Source organism: Trichoplusia ni, chromosome 13, assembly GCF_003590095.1.
Source record: "Trichoplusia ni isolate ovarian cell line Hi5 chromosome 13, tn1, whole genome shotgun sequence".
Classification (NCBI taxonomy): Eukaryota; Metazoa; Arthropoda; class Insecta; order Lepidoptera; family Noctuidae; genus Trichoplusia; species Trichoplusia ni.
In genome coordinates, this window is record NC_039490.1 from 8,103,601 (window position 1) to 8,128,180 (window position 24,580).

The window sequence follows — 24,580 nt, forward strand, 5'->3', positions numbered from 1 at the left end:
TTTCGTTCTATTGATTGTATTCTTAGAGATGGATCCTTGTGTAAGTATGTGTACGGTCAACAAATAACGTTGTAGTCATAGCCTGAGGATAAGTTATATTTTTTGAAGCGCTAAAGCTGACAATTTGCTCCTAAACTAAATAAATAAATGAATAAATAAATGCGGACAACATCACATACATTGTTCTGAACTAAAGTAAGTTGCTAAAGTACTTGTTTTATGGGATTCTGATACTATGAAGGTACCACAAACACAACCTGAGACAATGTAGAAATGTGATTTTTTACATTGACCCGACCGGCGATCGAACTCGGGACCTCAGAGCTAGCGACACCTTGAAACCGGTGCGTACGCCACTCGACCATGGAGGTCGTCAAATTGACAAGTCATTTTTTTTTAAACGACTCTCGCACTATTTAATTTAAACCTTGTATTGCAGGGGTGATACAGACATTCAAGTCACATGTACAAAAACACCCAAACTCACAAGGAATTTTCTCGCACGGGGCGAGAGAATAGAGGAGAGAATTCCAAAAGTTATCGAATAAGGATTTTTTTATTGCGTAAATAAAAAATAAAACGCAGGGAGTTCAAATGTACAGTGACGTCATATTCCACCGTCTTGAATGCATTTTGTTATTGCAATTTTTATTGATTTAATAATATAAAACTTTAACAGCTTTGTTCGATATTTTTAAACGAAAATATTTTAGATCATTGTGATTTATTTGCTAACGGTAAAGAGTTGATCTTTGCTTCAGCACTTTTTTAAAATGTTCTCTGTCACTTTGAATAAAAATATTGACCCAGATTATACATTTTCATTTGAGATTGTTCTAAACTTTAGACCATAGACGATAAAATTTAAAAGCAAAATAACAATAAGTACAATGAAAACGATTATTTACTACCAACATGGCCGCTTAAAAATGATCCTTTTTGAAAATATTTATCTTTCCCTCACTACCGCAGTAAAACGCGAAATAAAAGATAAAAGGAAGCGTTGTTCTTTATCCATTGTGCTCGCGGTTGACAGTGAGAACAAAACCTGCCAATCTTAGCTAAAGCATTTACCTGAATTTCAGCCTGAAAAGAACCTAGGTCGTATTTTAAGGATGAAAATGCAATGGGAAGTTTGAAAGTAGTAAAAGAAGGATCGACTTTTATGATTATATTTTGTGTGGGAATCTTTGGTTGTGGATCAGTTTATGAACTGTTTTATTGTAAAGCGGAATGACTGTATTTATGATGGGAACATCTTTTATCATTAATTTTACCCTGCGGCGTTACCTAAAGTTTTGAAACAATGAATTCGTCATCTTTAAAGCCTAGTACCGTAGGGGGGTTTGACAAAAATTCAAGTCAAATACATAAAGACACTCACAGTCAGAAGAAGCATTCGTACATCGCACAAATGCTTGTGTTTGGCATGGTGAACGTAACCACTTGGTTCTCCGTGCAGTCAATACATAAAACAATTACACATTATTTTGAATTGTCTTAAAAACATAATAACTTATAACATACCCAACCATGCAACTGACGCCTAAGTCCATAAGTTAGTAAACGATATATTATCTTAGTTGAACGACAATCGCAAGACTGTACTTGCAGCAGCTTCGTTGCCAGTAAGAACTGGGTCTTAGTGAAGTGGTGTTTCGACATACCAATGTGATATAGTAGCCAACGTGTAATCAGAACAAACTTTGCGTGATTATTTCTGAAGTCTACGACCTTTAAATGGAACCACTGAATCAAGTTTAAGGGAGGGATTTAGGGAGTTTTAATCTGTTTTTTCAGATTTGACGTGGAAACACACATTGAAGTTTTTAAAATAATATTTTTTAAAATAGTTTAAAATGTAATCTGGTAGAATAATAAACAATATTTAAGTATTGGACCAGATTACATGAATGGGTACATTAATTTGGAAGTATACTGAAGGAATTTGAATTTGCATTAAAAAAAAGAGACAAAACACTTCTTCTTTTAAACAGTTTGAAATGAGATAGGTTAATGTTTTTGTTTCTATGAATACTTTAGAATCATCATTTAAACGGTCGTATATTCGGTAACGAAAGACTACAAAATCATCCATTAAAAACAGTAGAATTGCTTGTTCCTCTCCATATAGAACGTTGTAGTTAGTTTATGTTTCAAATTAGCTCTAGTCATTATGTCAGTGCTGTGTTATGCTCTTGTCTTTAGTCAGTATCCTCCAGTAGCAACCACAACTTTACACATAAAGCATAACAGACAAAAATAAACGATTTTTATGTCGTGTACGTTATTTAAATATACATAATTAACATGGTGTATTTTTACATCATTTTTTCATCTTTTACAAGCAAAGCTGATCATGTGAGAGTCAGACTTACAATTTTGAGGGTTTCGTATAAAAAAGCAAATGAAATTTTCAACAAATCATCCATCAAACTCATGACCTTATTAGCCTTTGCATTGTTAAATCTCAATTATTGTTATAATATATGTAGAACAGCAACAAAAACAAATCTTCAGTAAAAAAATAAACTACATAGATATGTATTTTTTGATGAAATGAGATACGGCCTGCTGACAGACGGAGGAACGGTCAGACGGAAAGACGAAGAGCCTTACCAATACGTTCATTTTCAATCCTTTGGGTTCAGAACCCTAAAAACGATCTCTATAATTATATTAAGAAAAACTCAAATCTTTTGAATTAAAACAAGTGGTTTCAGTCTAAACAGTGCTCACCGTCAGAAAACCGCATGCTTCACACAAGGGCGCAGAAACGTCGTCTCAAGAACCGCCGTGTGGGAAACGTTAAATGCATGTGCATATTAATAAACCTACGTAATTATATAGAGACCTACAGCAAGGATTATGTGCTTTTTATTTATTTTAGAAAATGCGGAAATGGAGAAAATTATTATGGTTTTTTTCGGGAAAATGCCCTAGAAGCATGAAGCAAAATATAAAAAGTTTTAATATTCGCAAGTTGAATATTTACTTCACCAACTATTTTATTTTTTTCACAGTTGGGCGATACAAATTCTAGTCGTATAGAAAAGAACTGTGAATAAACGATCATAATACTTACTCATTCACCTATTAGTGTTTTAAAAATTCATATCAGATATTAGCTTACTACCGATGTTTTCCTTCTTCAGTTAATTTATCAATGGTGTCAACGACGCTTTAAACTTATTGTAAAAGGATCACTTTAGGCTCCACTGTTTGTCCGTCTGCATGTCTGTCACAAGTCTGTCTCATAAACCGTGACAGCTATACTATTTAAATTTATATGCCGCTGTGACAACAAATTTAAGGAAGAAGTTAATCAATATTGTTAAGGTGATTTTGTTTTGAGATTTCAGTTCAGTCAACCAATTAATTTTTCTTTTGCCTATTTGTATAGAACGTTAGTGTCGCGAGATCGACTCACAATTGATCGCTCATTTTATAATCACGCTTTAAAACAGTAACAATAACATACAAAACTGACAATTGCACTGCAGCAGGCACTCCTAACTGACTGGTATTATTACTTCCAAATGCTACCCTGTAAATGGTTTAGCCACATGCGAGGCGCTACCAAATGTTTGTTTCTTTCGTTTATTGCAACGCTAATAACAGATGCAATCGTTTTCGTATAATAGGTACCGCATTTTGGAATTCAATTTTCTTAAGGTTATTAAATGAAATAATTGTTTTAACAAAAATATCAAATAAGTTTCTGTAATTTTCTGACGTGGCACCCGAAATATTATGAATAACGCGGGAGACGTTATACAGCCTTTCAGGTTTAGTCAGTGTATCCCAAAATTTGGGGATCCATGAGAACTCTCCAACCTACAAAAAATTGACTTATAGTTTAACCAGATTTTCCCACGTTTTTATAAACTCATTCTCTTGTTTGTCGTTCAGGCTGGATTTTTGCAACTCGATCTTTTTACAGAACAGTTTTTAACACCAAACGGTTGCCTTTGCAACCCATTTACTGAACAATCCCAATGTTCTGAAAAAAGTTCTGAGCATAGACTTCATGTGGGACTCACTCGTAGGTAATAAACACACGCTTGTTTATTGAGTTGCAACTACCCACAAAACACCAAAGTATCAGTCTCGACTGTCAATTAAATCAAAGTTCAGTTTCGTAGTACTAAAGACGCTTTTGACTTCAATTTAGCGGCTTCAAGACAAAACCCTTAGTTCGACCAAGTCCGAAAGTTTAAATGGGCTTCCTCACTTATATATAAATGACTTTTGAGTTTCCTCTCACCAGTATAGCAATTGGTCTGTAGTAATCTTTAAAGACTAGCTGTTGCCCGCGACTTCGTCCCCGTGGGTAGAAGATATAAGTTATCATTTATACCTGTCCTGTTTTTTTCACATTTTCCATTGTATCTTCGCTCCTATTAGTCGCAGCGTGATGGTTTTTAGCCTAAAGCCTTCCTCGATGAATGGTCTATTCAACACAAAAAGATTTTTTCAATTTGGATAAGTAGTTCCTGAGATTAGCGCGTTCAAACAAACAAACAAACAAACTCTTCAGCTTTATATATTAGTATAGATAAATCATATTCACAAAATAGTAATAAAAAGAAAAAAAATGTTATATTCAAGAGAGCTGCTCAGAAACATATACCGGCAGATGAAAATGTACCAAAAACGATCCGAAAATTCAAAATTTCAGCTTCACCTCGTTACTACAGTATAAATCTGATTCTAAACAGTAATGGTTCGTGAACGTTTTGTTGTTCATTATAAACTGTGGTCTAAATTAAGGCTCTGCACACAAAGGCTTCCGTTTCACTGCGCTACACAACAACTTTTAATTCACCAGCTTTATGCAGAATTCAGCACGTTTTTTACATTATTATATTTACTTAGAGTGTTTATTTTGTGGGTTAAGCTCGTTTTTTAACGGTATCACTGTGTTGTTAATTTTAATCGCTTGCATTTAGTTTGCTTCACCATCATCAGTCTTGTTTAACCCATCGCTGAGCATAGATTTCCTAATCCTACCATTATTTAGTTTGACTGCACGGGTAGCCGAGTGGAGTGGAGAGTTTTTTTTTCGAGGTCAATGTTTTTGTCATCCAAATGCAGCTGTTTTGGACATCGCAAAAGATCAAGATACGCTTCAACATTCTGTAGATCAAAATTTGGGCATGATAACGAATACAATTTCTCCGATCTAATAAATTTAGCCGGAACTTAAACGTCATTTCAATTGTCAAAACTATATTAAAAATGATAACAAAATACATAATTTACGGATCGTCAAAAAATGCGTCTTCATCACTGCCGAAGTCAGGAAACCTGCCCAGAAGGCTGGCTGCATTAACATGTCAAAAATTAATTCTGAAACATTTGAAGATTCACATTCTAATACAATTAAAATTTTCTAGCCTTGTATACTCCCACAAAAAAATAAAGGAACAACCATCGAATTTCGTCAATGACTCAATAATCTCAATGAAAGGGGTTTAAATAGAACCTTTCTGACAAATCAAACCAATTAAAACCCCCATCATAAACTTTCCAGTCAAAACAAACAAAACCAGACTGTTGTAAAGTTTGTGTTAAACCTGTACTATGATCTCATAAAACCGGATTATTATCATTGTGGGAGCGAGAGAGTAGATAGATACACGTAGAGCCATCTCGCTTGCACAATCACATATCTCTAAGAGCATGTATTCGAACTGGGCATTATATGACCCCCAGACCTGTGATCACGTTCTATCTCATAAACTAGGTACAAAACTAGCCTAAAATGTAGCTTTATCTAACAAAGTGGAGAGCAAAAATTATTTGTCCCCACTGAGGAAACCAGTAAAGTCTAGTTTGTATTTATTGTACTTTATTGCCGTTTTCCAGAATAAAGACTTGGTTTTAGATTTTTCGTACCCATATTACCTTAGGAAACGTGTGCGAGAAAATCTGAATTATTTCAGTCGTGAATAAAGTTAGTCAGGTTTTTATGGAGCTACTTACAAAAAACACTTTCATGGGCTAACGAAAATCATATTAAAAATACACTAGGCAAACAAACTGTTTCTTTTTATTTTCAAATTTCTTAATCAGATGATTATTTGGTTTATATTATGGTCGGTTATTTTTTAATGTTGAAATGAACAAAATTCGCAAGAGTGACGTATCTGCGGTCATTGGCTGGCGACCCCCTTGCGGTGCATATAGAATTGCAACATCTTGCAAAGTAACATCGATGTTCAAATTTTGTCAGTAACAGTCTGACACTGCGTGCTTCCTCCCCACATGGTATAGTTACCGGCACGGATCTTGAGCGCGCGGCGGAAGAGTGGGGATGGCTTTGCGCATCGTAAAATAAAACGCCAATCAATTGTGCGTACTCGTCGTCTGAAGGTGCATGCAACCCCAGCAAAGAACGAATTTCAACCAGTCACGAATGACGACTATGACGCGATGCGCTGCGGGCCAATCACTGCACTTTAGTCCGCCCCGCGCCTCACTTCATACCGCAAAAGGGACCCAAAAAATCACTTCAGCGCAGGTGAAGTTCAGCGCTCAAGATCTGTGCCGGTAAATATACTGCAGGAAGCAAGCGGGTTAAGTGTCCGTTATGATTCCCTCGCCACCAATCGCGATGTGGTGACAATGTCTAAAAAACCTTTGCCATGACCAAAATCACTATTAAAAATAAGCCCAAGCAATATTGTGGGATAAATATAACAAATTCGTATGACCTAGTGCTACTCTACAACCGTTAATATCCATGTAATGCGACAGACAGACTGACAGACGAGAGCAACTGTCCGCTACACTCGGACATTGATTAATGCTGCTCCGCTGACGTGCATATATCGCGGATTAATTGCACTCAAGTGTAACAGTTTGTGATGGGAGCATATTTTGGGAGGAGCCCAAAATGGCGTCTTATAGTATCGATAAACAAGTCGCAGCATAGTGGAAACTTTTTTTCCGTACTTAATTGCATTATCATCGGATTGGACGATACACTGTAAATGTCAACCTGCTAGCTTATCGGAAAAAGCCTCAAAAATGAGTTGCAAAAATCCAATCAGAACAAGAAAAAATAAACAAGAAAGTGAGTGTTTAAAAATGTTGGAAAAAATGCAAACTGTACCTTCTACGATATCAATATAAAAAGGAATTGTGTTTCATATGAACTACAATTATTACTGTATCCCGTATGGTCTAGTGGCTAGGATACCTGGCTTTCACCCAGGAGGCTCGGGTTCGATTCCCGGTACGGGAATTGCGACCAGGACATATTTTTTGATGTTTCGTTTTTTTTCACAATATTTACTATTTCTTTTGTAAATGTAACTTTTTACAAATATTTTTATTAGAATGTTCTAAAAAAACTAAACGGCAGTGCCCACTTACGTTTATTTTAGCAAAAAGTGTCAAGTTCCTTTGGGTAACACATTTTTTAATATATACTGATATGATATCGACAAAAAAAATAATTAATTTACTAAAAAAAACAACAAAAGTTCAGACTTTTTTTAATAAATTTATTATTATAAACAATAAACAAAATACTCTCAAGATATTTTATAATGAACTCCTTTGTGTAAACCTTATTCCGTAAAACACTTCCTTACACATACATTTTGTTTGATTTGCAAATTGCAAATGTCTGACTTATTTTCGTTACGAGAACAGAAGGTAAAAATGGAGCTAAAAATCATACGCCTTTAGACAAATGAATATTCTATATGTGAATGTGTCATAAATATTTGTTTTATATTTTTGTAGCTTTTTTATGAGCTCTTGTCTATCAACGTCGTAAATCTGAGATGCTGCTATATAATGTAATGTTCTTCTCTCTTATAATTTAAATAAGCATCCTAAATATATATCTATACTAATATATAAAGCTGAAGAATTTTTTTGTTTGTTTCAACGCGCTAATCTCAGGAACTACTGATTCGAATTGAAAAATTCTTTTTGTGTTGAATAATCCATTTAACAAGGAAGACTATAGGCTATATAACATCTGCGACTAATAGGAGTGAAGATACAATGGAAAATGTAGAAAAAACTGGGAAAATTCTAACCACGTGGACGAAGTCGCGGGCAACAGCTAGTTCATTATAAAACATAGGTACAAGGTCTTTCTCTAGATGGTTACGGTGATAAGAACAAGCGTAACACCCCTCTTTAAGGCTGGTTCTTGGACTTACTTTCTAATTACCAGTTAAGACTGTTGAAGATGTACAAATGTCAGCTGACCCTTCTGAACAATAAAGGAACTGGTCATGCCGTAGATGGTCAGTTATCCTCGGAACGACAGCGCTAAGATTAACTTTTGATTTTGTACTAGGTAATAGAATTGATTCGCATTCGATTTTCAAGATTTTTTTTGTGTTTATTAGCTTTGCACCCGAGCGAAGCCAGGGCGGGTCGCTAGTTTGTAATAAGTTACTAAATTTACCCTAAACCTAGATTGTCAGCCCCTGACAAGCGCCAACGAAACCTATTTAGTATGTATCTGCCTATCTTCACTTGACGTTTGAACAAAACCATAAATCTAACCGTCTGGACAAACGGAAATTTGCATTAGACCACAATATAGATAGGCGACGACGAATATTGTCTGTTTTGTGATAACTTGCGGGGAATAGATTGTATTACTATAAATTTAAGGCATTTTAATATATCAAATTGGTGAAGAGTTTATAAACACCCTCTTATACTAAAATTATAAATATATATTTTTTGGCATGTCTATCTAGTGGATAGTGGCCCTGACCGGAGGTCGTGAGTTCGATTCTCACCCAGGTCAAAGCCTTGTGTGATTATTTGTAGGGTAAAATTAATGTGTATTTAAGTAGTCTCATTATATATTCAAATTATAAGTACAAATTTGAAGACTTAAAACAGACCTCAGGAACCAACCTGTGATTATCAAAATTCAAAAAGGGTACAACTAGAACATCAAATAGGGCTCAATTTGAAGACTAAATTAAATAATCTCCCCAGTGCGTACAAGGTTCTTCCTAAGCTAGCAGAAAAACCACAGGCAAGACGTAACACAAGGCCAAATAAACGGTAACCTAGCAACGCCACAAACAAACCTGCTTATAAATTACCAAAACAAATAATAACCATCAAGGATACGGAGAGAAAAGTACAAAAACAAAATACATACCAACGTAACGACACCAATTCGAAAGAGAGGCAGACATCTTCATTTACTCGCTGTACGAAATTCAATTTATGTGACAACCTGTCTTCGGTTGAAATTCCATTTCCATTTTCTGAGAATCAGACCTATTTTTGTAAAAGATATTGAGATATATAAAGGGCAGTTCCTTGATTTGTACAAATACGAAAGTAAAAAAATATATAGTTGTTTATAAGCTTAAAATACGATAAAAATTGTGGTCTCAGAATTAGGACATAATTAAAATTGAAAGTTTATATGTGTGTGTAACGGTATTATTTATTGTTCCCGAACTATATATTTTTAAAAAGGATATAAAACAAAATCAAAGATACAAGAAATAAGTATTGATTTTCTGGCTCAGATTATAAGATTAACAACATTCAATCATATATTTTATTCAAGTAAAAGCATATCCCTATTATTAAGACGCCTCAGTATGTCTGTTTGTTAATCCATCCGTCAGGCACCAGGCTATATAGCACCGTATTTCACAAACTATGATAATTGGACAAGTTATTTTTGTTACGATACATAACAAAAATATCGAAATCCAGACACTGCTTTTCAGATTTCAGTTTAGCTAAAAAAAAATCCTTCAACGTCGGAAAAAAAGCCTATCGGTTAATCCAAAGTATCATGAACCTCGATACCAAGTTTCATCAAAATCGGTTCAGACAATTGAAGTGAAAACAAAAACACACACACTTACCAGTCTCATCTTTGCCCTTTAAAACCATTTTCCTATATCAAACAATCAGAAAACAAGTCGTATAGTAAAACAAAACCACAATCTATGTTATTATTTGTATTCATCCGAACACAACGTGCGCACGTAAAATAACCTCATGCCGCTAAATAAACAAGGGTAGGCAGTGAGCACATAAAATACAGACATGCACCGTTCTGCTGACAACTATTTATTATGATAGCGACACGAAAATGGGGTCAGGACAAAACTCTAGTGTTATATGTATCGGGTATGGAGAGTCCTTGAGATATGGTGTTAGGGATCTGTACAGGAATGGTGTTCATGGAATCTTATTTTACTAAAACTATTATCTATACTTCTATACTAATCTATATCTATACTTACTAATATATAAAGCTGAAGAGTTTGTTTGTTTGTTTGAACGCGCTAATCTCAGGAACTACTGGTCCAAATTGATTTTTTTTTTAGTGTTGAATAGACCATTCATCGAGGAAGGCTTTAGGCTGTAAACCATTACGCTGCGACTAATAGGAGCGAAGATACAATAGAAAATGTGGAAAAAAACGGGAAAAATTATTCATCTACGAGGGCTTCTGTTCAAAAGAATCTGTAAATAGGGTCAGAAATCATAAAAAAATACTAAACATATACCAATTAAGAACCACGTTTTTTAAGTTGGTTAAATCTGAATTCTTTAGAAAACTGATCTATATTCATTAACCTAGAAAAACTCATAATTAAGTACATAACTAAACAATTCTACTAATAAAAGTAATACCTTATCCCATAATAAGAATAAAAGGTTTAAAAGGAAAAATCTTTAGAAATACTGTTTCCAAAAACTGACCTGCCTCGGGGAGATTTAAAGAAAATATTATCAACTTTTTCCCACAAAAATAGGGTTGAGACACGTTCTTTTAAAATATATCGAAATATATCGACCTAAGCATACAGTTTTTATCGATAAGCTTAGCGGTTTGTGTGTTTGCTTCGCGATATCTGATAGGATGTGTTTTTGTTTATTGTTATTAGTTTTTTGTCGTATCTTCGGGCTCAGGCTTTGTTTGATCTAACTGGTTATTTTGTGTTCATATTTAAGTGTTAACAATGATTACTAGAAGTATACATAAAAAAAGCTTGAAAAAAAAAGAAGAAATTTAATTGTTTGATAGATATATTATATACCTTTATAAATATATTGCCTTTTTAGGATTAAAACGAATTTTGTTATATAGGCAAAGCTGTGTGTCTGTCTGTCACCTGCCTCAATGTTATGAACCGCGATATTAGATGAGTAACGTATACCTGTACCTCTACCATGAGTTGCCATCGAAAACGTCAATGACGTTACTACAGTCGATAGCGTATAAACGCGGTTCGAATAGTTTACAATCGGACTCATACCATGAGTTTAAAAAACCTTGACGCGCTCGCTATCGAGAGCTCGATTGTTATTGTAGTATTCGTGTTGTCATACTTGTCATGTTGTCGAACGTGCCTAACTTCACGCCTAATGTAGTTGTTTCTTTCTAACGTTGCTTAAAAGACAGAGTAAGATATATATTCCCGAAAAAGCTTCAAATCTACATTAATAATTTCATGCAGGACTACGGTAAACTCGATCGAAACCTTATATGAATAACAAAACATAAAAAAATATTGATTTTGAGTCGACAACATATATCCGCAGATTTCGGATTATGGAGAATTTCGTTAAATTCCGATGGCAAAAAACAAACCGCTCAACTCGCCATCTTTGCCGTTGAAGTTTCGCAAAGTGTTTTTTTTTTAAATTTTGCGGTTGATGTAGACATACGAACTCTTTTGATATCACAAATAGATGGACACTTTTCTTCTTGCTCTTTTGGGTTTTAGTAATTTTTCATTATGAAATTGAAAGCGGTGTCGTGGGTACCTGGGCTACAGCTAGTGTTTGAATAATCCTAATAATTTTAAACTTCATAGAGCATAAAATATTCAGTATATTTTAATATAATGTAATATTACTTAATGAACTATTGGTTGGGGTGGAGCCCAATGTGAACGCTGACTTATTTCCAGCGTTTCCTTAATAATGAATTTATGTGTGTATGTTTCATTGTAAAAAAGTAACAGCGTGTATTCAATGTAAATTGACTTTTAACTAGTGCTACTTGATTTTAAATACTCTCTTGCCGACATGATTCTCACAAGAAATACTCAAAACTAAACAATTACTATAAACCGAATACCGTTTCACACCTTGTTTAGCAAGTGAGTTACTTAACTACAATCGTAATGGTATTTGTCGATACCATCTGTCAAATTTGTGACTCATGGTACCGTTTTCTTAGAGAAACCACCGCAAAACGTTACGCGTTCGCTACTCGCTGTCGAAGACGTTTTGAATGTTTCGATAGGTTTTATTTGTCAACTCATACTACCGATTTTAGTTTGTCAAGTGACCGCTAGGGGCGCTGTACATTTTGTCATAGATATTTTTTACGCAGACGCTAGCGAGCCCGGTCGCTCAAAACTCATGGTAGAGGTACTGAAAACATTACATTTCAACTGTTGTTTCGCTATAACTAATATAAAATAGTGTTAAGGCACTGGTTGGTAAGTCACTTCGATGTGTGAAAGTTTTTAGCAAATATGAAGCAGAACTATTGCATACTGTGAGTGTTAAAATAATTAGGCCATATAGCCAAATCGCTGCTATACGGGCCTTTACCCAACTTTTGCCAGAAAACTACACGGTGAAATGTATAAAACATATAAACAAAAAACGCATTAAAACAATAAGCATAACAAAAACACAACCCAATAATTCTTCGTTGGGTTATATCCACAACGATTAAAATAAATCCGAGTTTTATCGATATATCGATAGCTTATTCCCATCTTTATGATTACGAGTGACCAGCCCGAAGCTACGAGTGGTTGTACCATTATTATTGCGAGCAAAGAAACGTGGAATTGATATGTTTGATGTTATTTTGTCTCAGATACGAAGTTAGTGTTAAGATTATTTTTGTAATGAAAGTGTGAAATGTTCTTTTGGTAGGTAGAGTTTTAGATGGTCTGGTAAAGTTGTGAAACTTGATTAAGTTGACTAGCTCTGGCATAAAGGTTCGGAATGTTGCTGGATGATTGTATCTGAGTAAACTATATGTAAATTATATAAATGATGGACCATAGAAAAACAAGTGCCTCTCGGAATGCATAAAAGTGGAAACTTAAACTAATCCGAGGTCAATTATGTGATATTGAAAATTTTTAACCGTAGAAAGTCTAGGAAGTTATAAAGCGGTTACTTGACCATCAGAAGTGTTTCTAAGAGACAATCCCCACTCAAAGAACAACGAACAGCGGCCGGAAGTAAGAATGAAGCTTTTTTGCACACACCCAAACTAAAATTACCCTCCATTATCTCTGCTAATTTGTAAAAATCAAACCAAACTTAACGTTATGATAAATCAAGTTCGTCCCAGAAAGTCTTAACAACACAATTAAAAAATCCAATCACAAATTGAAAAACACCAATTCCCCAAACAATGTCCCCAAAAATGGCACTTAATACCTTAGGCAAAAGGACGACAATAATAAAAAACGTAGATTTAAAAAATAAGCATCGGAGTTGTCAATTAAGAGGCGCCGCTTAAGGACTCGAGAACTGTTTACAGTCGGTACAGCCATGAAGATAAGCTTTGCGAGGATTAGTCGAGGTTAGGCGCCATTGGGAGCGAAGCGAGGAATGAGGCTTAGCTGAACGGTGGACAGTTTTTGTTTAGAATTCTTGTGAGCGGTGGTAGGGAATGAATATTTGTGGAATATGTTGATTGGTTTTAGTGTTCTGTATCCACTACAAGGAAAAACGGAACGTTAGTATAAGGTTCCGCTGTTTATCCGACTGTCTGACACTAACTAGCTGTATCTTATGAGCTGTAAGTTAAGAAGATCACGGATTAGTGTTTCTGTTCTCACATCAATATTAAAAATGAGAATCGAGGTTGGTACTTACAGTCATAAATTTCCCTTTTTTTGCCCGTTTTATGTGTTACTCTCAGTGTAAGGAGTCCGTCTCTCACTTGACTTGAATTACGGTATTTAAGCAGAGAGCAAATAATTAATATTATTTTATGGCGTACTACTGACTGACTAGAAGAAGAAAAATTAATCGATACCTCACGGCATTTCATTAATGATAATTAATTATTAAAAAACTCACTTTAACTCATCTGTGTCTACAAAACCAAAGATATTTGAACTATACTCCATGCACAATTTGCTTTACCTAAAAAGGTCCCTGAACTTAAAATTAAACTCTGATCTAACTCTGATCTAAAAACGTCGATCTTAACCTCGCTTTCATTTCACGCTCGTTTTTATGTAAAACCTAACCTTTTAAAAAATACTGTAAGACTAAGATTTTCTGCTTTTTCTACTTAAGTTCCGCTGCGCTATAGGTGGGAAAAATACTTTTAGTAGAATTAAAAATGTATGGGAAAATAAAGGGAGGTTTAGAAGTTAATATTAGCTGGGAAAAATGTTTTTTGTAACTAGGTGTTTTAGAATAATGTTGTGAAGTAGCTTTCTTTTTAATAGGAATTTATGGGATGTTAATTTTTATGCTTGCTTATTTAAAATTGTTTCTTGTTGTCCTGGTAATAAGAGATTTTAAGTGACTTTTAGTAAAAAATTTATATAAGTGTCTATTAACCCTGGGTTGAACCGGTCAAGTGCAAGTCACACTCGCGAATTTATGGGTTCCGTATAGATAAGCCAAGCAATTTTCACCCATCATCTTTATATCTGTACCAAAAGATGCTTAGCTTAGTATAAGCTATAAATTATGTGTTTATTTTTACATTGAAAACTATACACAATAATTAAATCAGATACCACACAAAAACTAATTTTAAACATCTCCTAAAAGCCATTTTTAGGAGTCAACTGATTAAAAATATAATTTTAGCTTCTGTAGATTACTCGAATTGGGACTGAAAAGCCGTAGGATTCACATGAAAATTTTAAACGTGTCGTAAAAAAGTTAGACTAAAAACAAATTAATTAAAAAGTTTTACACCTACGCTTAACGGGCTATATATTTTAGCTCGTCGAGAAAAAGTTATGGTTGTGGAAAATAATATTAAAACAAAAAATATTCCCTTCACGTCTATGGTTTTGGTGTGGCTGAAAAGTGTAGCAATTTGGATTCAACCATTTTTTATGTAGTGTCTGAAGACTGTGACTGTGTTCCGCACCCGAAGGTTAAAAACTCAACCATTATGAGTTCCGTTTTTACCCTTTTTTTGCGTTGTCTGTCCGTCGGCATATCATGTATTTCTGTTGCGACTGTAGCTACAACTAATAAAATAAACATCAAGGTTAAGCAACGAATGTATGCTTATAAACTGGAAGAAAATTGATAATCACCAAGCCAGACACAAAAAATCACGTTTATAATTTTTATCCCAAAAATAATCTACAAAACAAAGTAAATATTAAAAAATCAGCATCCTCGTCGGTTAAAAACATTTATTATTTCAGTCTAAAAAAAATCATAATTTAACTCCGTATAACTCCAAACGGGCCGAACATCCTTAATGAAAGAAAATGACTTGTAATAATACTTATTTCATGAACTCCAAACTTTTCCTTATAACCCTTCCCTTGCTTATGATAAACGACGTCCTATTAAATTTTCCCCAAAATATTACCAGAAAAAATCTAATCGCATTGCTTTTATATGAATTTCGAGGTCTCAAAAGTTAAATTAGGGCAGATTGGGACAATGGTTTGGAGATCGCCCGGTTTGATTTCCAAGAACATAATACCATGGTGAATTCTTTTAAAAGGATTAATTTTCGATTTCATTGGCTTCGGGATCATTGACTGGTTCAGGTTCAATCAAGCTTCTAAAAATAATTTTAATTTTCTTGAGCTTCGTGAATTTTTTTTGGTATTGTTCATCACGCATTCTTGACAATACTCTGTCTAGTATTTTCATGTCCCCACTATGCAATCTGCTAGCTATTTGTAGCCAGAAAAAGGGATTTCACAAATATTTTTACATTTTCTCCCTCCTTAATAGATGAGAAGTCTCCTTAAAAGGGAGTTAAGCTAGATTTCCTGTCTCCAAAAAGCTTCTCGCACAATGTCTTTTTCAGGATACCCCCAAAAACGCATAGCACATACGGAATTCATTAACCAAATTGTAATAGCTTCCAATCACGTGTCCAATCAGCCAGTAACCAGCTCCCAACCAGAAATGTACCCAAAATAAAATAAACCAACAGGAAAAAAATATTTTAATTAAATCCAGGGTTTTAATTGGAATAAAGTCAAGCCCAGATCTCAATAAAACGGGAAAATCATTCAATTTGATGTGTCAACCAGTGAGCGGGATGGTGCCGTACGCTGATTGATGATCCAAACACTACGGATGCTGCCGATACAAAATGATGCGGGGTTCTGTAGCGAAATGAGGACAGGACCTTTGGAACTTTACGTGTCAGTGTGAAATATTTTTTGAGCAAAATTCTGTGAAGCTTTTATGAGTCTGAGGTTACCTATTGCTAGATGTAAAACTGTTGAAATTGGGTATTTCACTTTGAATAATCTAATAAGTCCAGAAAGTGTAGCAAATAAAATAAAACGCAGTGGGTATAAAATAAATGAAGACGCATCTTCATTTATTTTATACCCACTGCGTGACGTTTCGTAGATTCGATCCCCGTATATGACAAGCGTTTTTATAATCTACTAATGCTTGTTCTGAGTCTGGGTGTCTTTGTACATAGATTTAAAGGATAGCGTAACCCCCTATTAATGCAACGATGAAATTCCTCGGTACGAGAATCGTCTTAAAAAAGAAAGAAAAAATGCTCCATATGAGTCTAATAGCAGTATTCAGTCAAACATCAAGGTCGAGATTTTTTAAGTAATCTCTGTAACTTCTACTATTGAAATGAAAGTTATAAAAAAAACTACGGAACACAACTACACCACACCAACCAACTACAGCTTCCTACCGCCTGTACGTCACTCAACCCCTCATTTTTTACTGATAAAGGAAATTGTTTGCATAACAGAATGGGAGGGAAAACAAATCTGAGAGCACTTCAATGTGCTGAGTGACAGCCAAGAGGTTCGGGTAAATAGAGGCCAGAATTATGCTGCAAATAGGCCATCATACTCTGCCTCATAAGTTAACTCAATAACCCAATTGGATGAATTGGATGTGATAGGGTTAAGTGTTTGAGCACTTGTTTTGAGTCAGGTTATTGACATTTTGGAGTTTTTTGTAGGGTCATGTTGGCTATTGTTTTGTGAATATACTCCTGTTGCCAGGAAGACGTGGGGTGACGTTCATTGGCCTAATGGTGATTGAAAATGATGGATTTTTATTTGAAAACTTAGTAATTAAATTTAAACTGAACAGCACAAGAATCAGTCTACTTGTATGTTCACTTATGCACTAAAATATAACTGTTTAGGTGAATATACAAAAGCTGGGCAGAGATACAGGATCTGTGAAAATTTTTCGTTATATAGCAGCAACGGTTCATGAGTTGTAGCTCGGGGACAGACGGACTCATTGATGGATAGATAGATGGGCAGCGGAGCCGTAATAGTAGGGTTCCGTTGTCACCCCTAGGATAGGGATCCCTAAAAACACCCAAGTTTAAAAGTAAACTACACCACAGTATCCATCTTAATATTCATTATATTTTAAAAAAGAATGCTATTTGTCTTACCCTCTAAGACAATATTAAGTTCGCTACAAAATAATTTGACAAGAAAATATATTTAGCTTTGGAAAATTCAATTCTAGTCTCGCGATAAATGAAAACGTTATTTTTACTTGTCTTTCATTTATTTTGTGTACGAAAACGTTTATTTACTTTTTTATCGAGTGCCTTGTGTGGTATCAACCAAGAGTACTTAACTTTGCTCAGTTTTATTGGTCTGTTAGCTTAGCTCGCGTTTGACAGTAAACGCCGCAAAAAATATAAGGTAATTTTGTTTAGAAAGGAGTATTAATGTCAATTCGACAAGGTATCTTTTTACGGGTATTGCGAAAATACGAAACAGATAATTGTGCCGCAATTACTGCTGTCAAATTATGAACTGAAATTGATTGAGAAAAAATTGCCTGCGCTGATAGCTGAGTGGTATAGGGCACGCGAATCTCGCTGTGTGTGACGTGCCGCGGGTTCGATCACCGCGTCGGATTATAAGTCTCAGTTATTCAGTCTCTGCAATTTATAACCTAATACGTTTTTATATTCTGTGATCCATTAATGTTTTCTCTTTGTACAAGTGGCTTAAATGTTGTGTGAAACCTCACGCAATAAAAGCATGAAATTCATTTGGAAAACAAGAAGAAATAGTAATCAGAAATTTGACCATTAACATTGCAAAATGTTTGCTTATTAAGCCTGTCTTATAGGCCAGAAACCAACCTTTAAATAACGCCTAAATTGCTCTTACAAACTACGAACAAACATTCTCAAATACGATTACAGTAAGGTTTTAAAATAGAAGTTTCTCCAAGGTGGAAGCAAGACGCTATCACATCCAAAGTATATCCCCATCTCGCTTCCGTCTCTCATCTACTATTTCCACAGTTCTTGGTACAAGCACAGGTGTGTCACAAACACGAAATCTTCACACAACATTCCTATGTAATTTAGTATGTACAAAACACTTTAAAAGTACCAAGTCCTTAATAATTCACCGCTTTGACGGTTCGAAGGAACGAAAATGAGTTTACCAAGTTCTGAACGCAGGAGGCGTGGGCCAAACGTATTTACTCGTGTTAATATTAATAAGAATTTCAGGTGTTAATTTTGAGGTATTAAGCTTATTTGGAAGTTGGTGAATTTGAATGTTTTCAATACGTGTTTTCTTGTTGGAATAACGGTAGGTTGTTTTGCTGAGCGTTGGGTAAAAAGCTTTGAAGCAATATTGAACACTTATTTAAATATATGTATGATTTCCGATTCAAAAGGATAGCTAAACTGCAGTTTTTTTAAGCAAATCTGTAAACTTTTATGACGTTGTATCATGTTTTATATTTAAAAGAGTCACCGTTTTGTCTTTGAGACTATAAACAAATGCTAGCCTTTTCTCAACTACTTAAGGGTTACACTCCAGTCTGAACGATTGCAATTAAGTTGCACTATTTTAAAAGCAGAAACAGGAGATTCCACAAAGACTCCCAGACTCAGGAAAAGCATTCGTGGATCATACAATTGCTTGCCCTACGCGGGGATCGAACCTGCGACACGTCGCGCACAGTGGGTTTGGCGTGGTGACCTCAACCACTCGACTATCCGTGCACTCAAAACGTCCATAAACAGGTTACTTATTACTTATTCACGAATATCTCAAATTTCAAAAATATGTAACAATTGAAATAATTGAATTGTGTTACGATTCGAAACAGAATTACGAAAGTTATTATATTTCAGATTGTTCCTTCGGAATTTTGTTCACGTAAACATGTTTTTAACATACGGGCTTATAAAACCCACTTGCTACCTATGTACCTGGGAAAATTATATTTTAAGATCTATAGAAAAATTTTGTACCTACTCTTTTTATCTTTATGTCATACATTCTATCAGTAATACGAAAAGGATAGGTTTAGAATGAAAGGCTCTCGAATACCATAAAAAAGGATGGCATATTTTTTTCTAAAAAGTAATTACGATGGTATGATACCGCAACCGTATGACTGAGGCAACGCTGTCAGTCCGTCTGTCACCCAGCCAGCCCAAAATAACAAAACTAATAAAAATCTACTTTAGAAGAAACTAAATATTATAAATTTAAAAAAAAACTCCTATCTCCTAAATTGTTTTACACTTTTATTTCTTTTGTATACTCAAGTATATTGTTAAATTTTAACAGAGTCAAAATTTTTATTTAATCAACTTTCTAATATATTTAGGTCACCAAACCAACATCACAATATTAATATCGTATCAGTAGCCCGAACTTGGATCCATGAAATGAGGAATCCAAAAGAGAAAACCTCTTCCCGTATTACTAAAATAATAATATAACTTCACCTCAAAATATCTCAATTTAAATTCCACCAATACCCATTTTCGGATACCATGGACCTCCAAAAAACCCATTCCATTTTACAAGTCAACATAAAAACACTTACATATTTATGAAAAATGACCCCTATAATGGGTCATAACACTACACTGCCGTAGGGTCACAGTGACCCACATAAATATTCTGAAGTATGTGTTTGTAATTGACCTAAATTTTTGAAGCTGTTTACCACGGGGTACTGGGTCCCTTATCTTGTAGACTATGTTTTGGGGTTTCAGAATGAAAAATACGTTTTAAGGCTGTTCTAAAAGTAAAATTGGGCATACATGGGTTTTTTGATATTATTACTTAGCAATAAGTATGTGAAACTAATCAATTCCGGACATTAAAATTACATCGGGGATGTAAATCAATATTTTATACACGTTTATTTTATTTTTAGATAAAATTTTAGTGTAGCAATTGTCCCATTTTTAATGGCTCATAACTTAAAATTAAGAAGTATAGGAGAATTAGGTGAATCATCAAATATTAACCATAGGAGCTGGAAAATTATCTCAGTTACAACTTGTCACTTATAAGAAAGCCAAAAGCAAAAGTTGAAAGTAAATAATTTTGCCCGCTATTTCTTATGATCAGTTAGGCGAAAGAAATAGTTGGATCTTTACAATACAAAAAAAAACAGTAAATTTGTCAGAATAATCCTTTAACATTCTTCACTTCAACTCGGGTTTAACTTGTAGTCGTTAACTGTTAACCCAGTCGTTTACATAGCCGTCACTGGAACATTTGGAATTCTGAAATTCATGAACCCGCCTGAAAAACCTTGGATACCGGATCCAAGTTAAATTTACTGAAAATCAGTTTCAGTTCTATGGTCCGACTGAAGAATTTGTTACTTAAAAATATCTTTTGACTTCTCAAAACTTCCAGAATTCCTGATCCTCAAGTGAGGAAATAGAGTTTTAGGCACGATGCCTTTTTGTCTCAAGATGATAGTTTTACTTATACCTTTATTTACCTTATTTTACGGAATACCAATATTTTGCTGTCGTTAGGTCTCGCTTTCTTCTCGCCTAAGCTACATGCCTCTTAGTATTCAAGAGATGATCGTACTGGATGAAACCAGAGCGAAAATTTTAATGCAAATTACCACAAATGTTCACAAATAATATTGTCAAAACAACAAAACTTTAAAACCACACCAACAAATAAAAAAATTGAGCCACACTTGATGACTTTTTTTTGATACCAAATGACAGCTATTTCAGGTTAAAATGATTAAGAAACGGGTTCATCCAATCCGGAGTTCTGGGGTAACAAACATGAAAAAAGAACAAAATAGTGGAAAAATAAAACTTCCTCTCGTCTTGCTGACTAGGATGTTCCAGAAATGATACGCTGTACCATCACCTGTACCTCATTGCCAAGACTAATACAAAAAAAAGGATATCCTACAAACCCACCATGCATAGATAATACTAAAGCAAATCCAATCCAATTTCAAAGTTCTGAAACAGCATCGAAGCCATCCATTACACAGATTACATTCACACCGTTAATTATAAACATCTGTAGCAAATAGTCGAGAAAATGTATTAATTGGTCATCTTGAGCCAATTTATCTTTGGGACCACTTAGTATCTTAGATTCAGGAGAATTTTCGAGCTTTGCTTGTGGTACAAGTTATGAACAATATTGGTTTAAGAAGGTACATTATAAATTTGCGTGGTAGGCTTGCGGTTAAGAAATGTATAGTTTTGTATGCAGTAGGATTCAGGATCGATCCCTAGTTGAAGCAAGTAACAATATAATTTTTTAAAAGATGTTTTTAGTTTTAAACATCGTAATGACACATGATTTGGTTTTTAATCCTGGATTTATTGGAATCTTGAAACGCAAACACACAGAGAGCTTACGTATTAATAACCTAAAATGATATAATTGTAATAATTTAAAAGAAGTATAGGCACATTAGTGGTTCCTATGAAAGCCATTATAAATAAATAAATGCGGACAACATCACATACATTGTTCTGAACCCAAAGTAAGTTGCTAAAGCACTTATGTTATGGAATTCAGATACAACGAAGGTACCACAAACACCCAGACCCAAGACAATGTAGAAATGACAATTTTTACATTGACCCGACCGGGGATCGAACCCGGGACCTCAGAGCTAGCGACACCTTGAAACCGGTGCGTACGCCACTCGACCACGGAGGTCGTCATTAAGTTATCATAAGTAATATGATGAATGTATCGTTTTTAAGCGTACCCTGATTATATTTTTAATAAAAGGCTTTCGAGCCTGCAAAAACTATATTTGAAAACAAGAAAAAACAATTCTTAGAAAGCTACCGACTCAAATCTAAATAACCTTACTCCCACCACCCAATCCTTGGCTAAAATGACTTGATAGCACTAATTTCCAATTATAGTTATTTTCTTAGTCTCTGCTTTCCAGACGACCTTGATATAAGTTAAGATTTTCTCTTATCAAAGGCTAGCAGACCTCTCAGAACGCTAATTACGTTATCTCAGCTTTAATTTATAGAATACTGCTTAAAAAGTAATTTAGATATAACCTTGTGCATTCGTTTAATAAAAACTGAAAATATTATTATTATTATTTGTAAAGTATAGTAGTATGGTTTAAAAGTGGCCAATCCCCTTTAAGGCGTGTAATTAAACGATTTTTGAATTTTTTTTTTTTCAAAAATAATACATTTGGAAATGCGTTCTTAACTGTGTGATAGCTAGATAGTTCAAATTTGATAAAAAATCATGTAACACTATTGCTGTTTACCAACTACAAATAAAAGTTCAGGTTAATGATTGATGATTAGGGTTGTAAATTGATAGGAGACCTTTTTTAGCCCATTTATACGAAACCTTCAGTTTCAAGATTCTGACTAGAACTTAAACAGATTTTTCATTTCGTTTAGATGTCTTTCACACCTGTTTGATGTAGTAATTAAAAAATAATAGATATAAAAAATCTAAATAACTACTCACGTTTTTAAATGTCACTGCATTGAAATTTTATCAAAATCGGTACAACCGTGTTAATAGTTGTAAATTGTATTGTCATTGGGTTCGAACCTACCCTGAAATTTCAGCTTGCTAGCTTATCGGGAAGTGCCTCAAAATTGAGTTACAAAAATCCAACTGGAACGACAAACAAACAACAAAGTGAGTGTAAAAAACGTGGAAAAAAATTATCTTCAAAATATCAGATCATTGTCTCTTCTTCAAAGGTACCTAGAAATTAAGATTCTAAACATCCAAGTATTTCGCTATAAGATTAAAACATGCGTCTTAATACCTAATTTGCCGTAAACCTAAATCTGTGGAACTAAAGGCAATAACTCATCACCCGATAAGCGATGAAATGATAACGGAGTTTAAATTGAGTTGCGATCGAATTGATATTAACTGCCGTTGCCATAGACTCAAGGATTTATAGACGCGCCATGCAATAGGGTAATTACAGGGTGTTTTTGATGTATCGGTTTTGAAATTGAGCTGGCTTGTTACTAAGGTCTTTTTGCATATTTTTACGCCCCATAATTCACTTTTGATATACTCAAAATTAAGTCCGAGGGTTTCCCATTTTCAAAATCAAAATCAAATGTTTTTATTTCAAATAAGCCATTTTCTAGGCACTCTTAAAACGTTACATTAGTGACTCTAGTTGCACGGTTAGAAAGTGTCACTCTTTTGGAAACGAACCGGCAAGAAAATAAAATATTTTAGTATCATTTTACATTATTATTTATTTTCGGCAACAACAAGTAAAAGCAATATTGCTATGGTTATTTATGCAAGAGTGGACATCCCCCTTTTTACAACCGTGAACATTTTTATTATTTTAAGACGTAAGAATTAAAAGGGGCCACCCTTTTAATCCTTACAAAAAAACTTAAAATAGAAAATTGATTTTCGATAGCCTATTTGTATGGAAACCTGAGTGTCGCAATCCGTTAACTTTTTCCATTTTCTTAGCAACTGTCTATTTTTTCTTGGGTCTGTGGTAACTACATGGATATTTGTTGAATATTGGATGTGACTGAAGATTATCAATTTTAAAATTAAAATAAGTAAATTTTGTTTAAAAGTCGTTTAACTTCAATTTTTTAAATTAAAAAGTAATAGAAATTTGTGAAAAATTAAAAAAAAAAACACAAACGACACATCAAAAGGTAATGCAGCGCTGCTATTCCCGTACCGGGAATCGAACCCGAGCCTCCTGGGTGAAAGCCAGGTATCCTAGCCACTAGACCATACGGGATGTGATATAAGTATTCAAATTGGAGTTCATATGAAACACAATTCCTGTTTTATTTGATATAATGAATGTCAAACGAAAATAAAAAACAGCATGGCTGTATAATAATATCTCTTTTCTTTCTTTAATTTAATCTATTTCTCAAGGCTTTCTTCCTCAATGGCTCAAATGTTCTTAAGGGCATTTGAACGAAAACCTAAGCACAACATTGCTATATAGTTAGATATTATAATTAAGACAAATCCAGATTAAAGAAAATTAACAAGTTAAGTGCGATTTAGACAAGCGGCATAGAAAGTTCAACAAACCAAAGTGGTCATCCATCAAACTTAAGACCGTAACATTTGTG

The 24,580-nt window shown here is 34.3% G+C and overlaps 2 non-coding genes across 2 annotated transcripts; one reads left to right on the forward strand and one right to left on the reverse strand.

The window, feature by feature from the left end:
- The first annotated feature begins 7,180 nt into the window (after positions 1 to 7,180).
- On the forward strand, positions 7,181 to 7,252 carry Trnae-uuc. The gene has a single exon. It is a non-coding gene; the product is annotated as a tRNA-Glu (tRNA).
- A 16,910-nt stretch (positions 7,253 to 24,162) lies between these two features.
- Trnae-uuc lies at positions 24,163 to 24,234 on the reverse strand. The gene has a single exon. It is a non-coding gene; the product is annotated as a tRNA-Glu (tRNA).
- Positions 24,235 to 24,580: the final 346 nt, after the last annotated feature.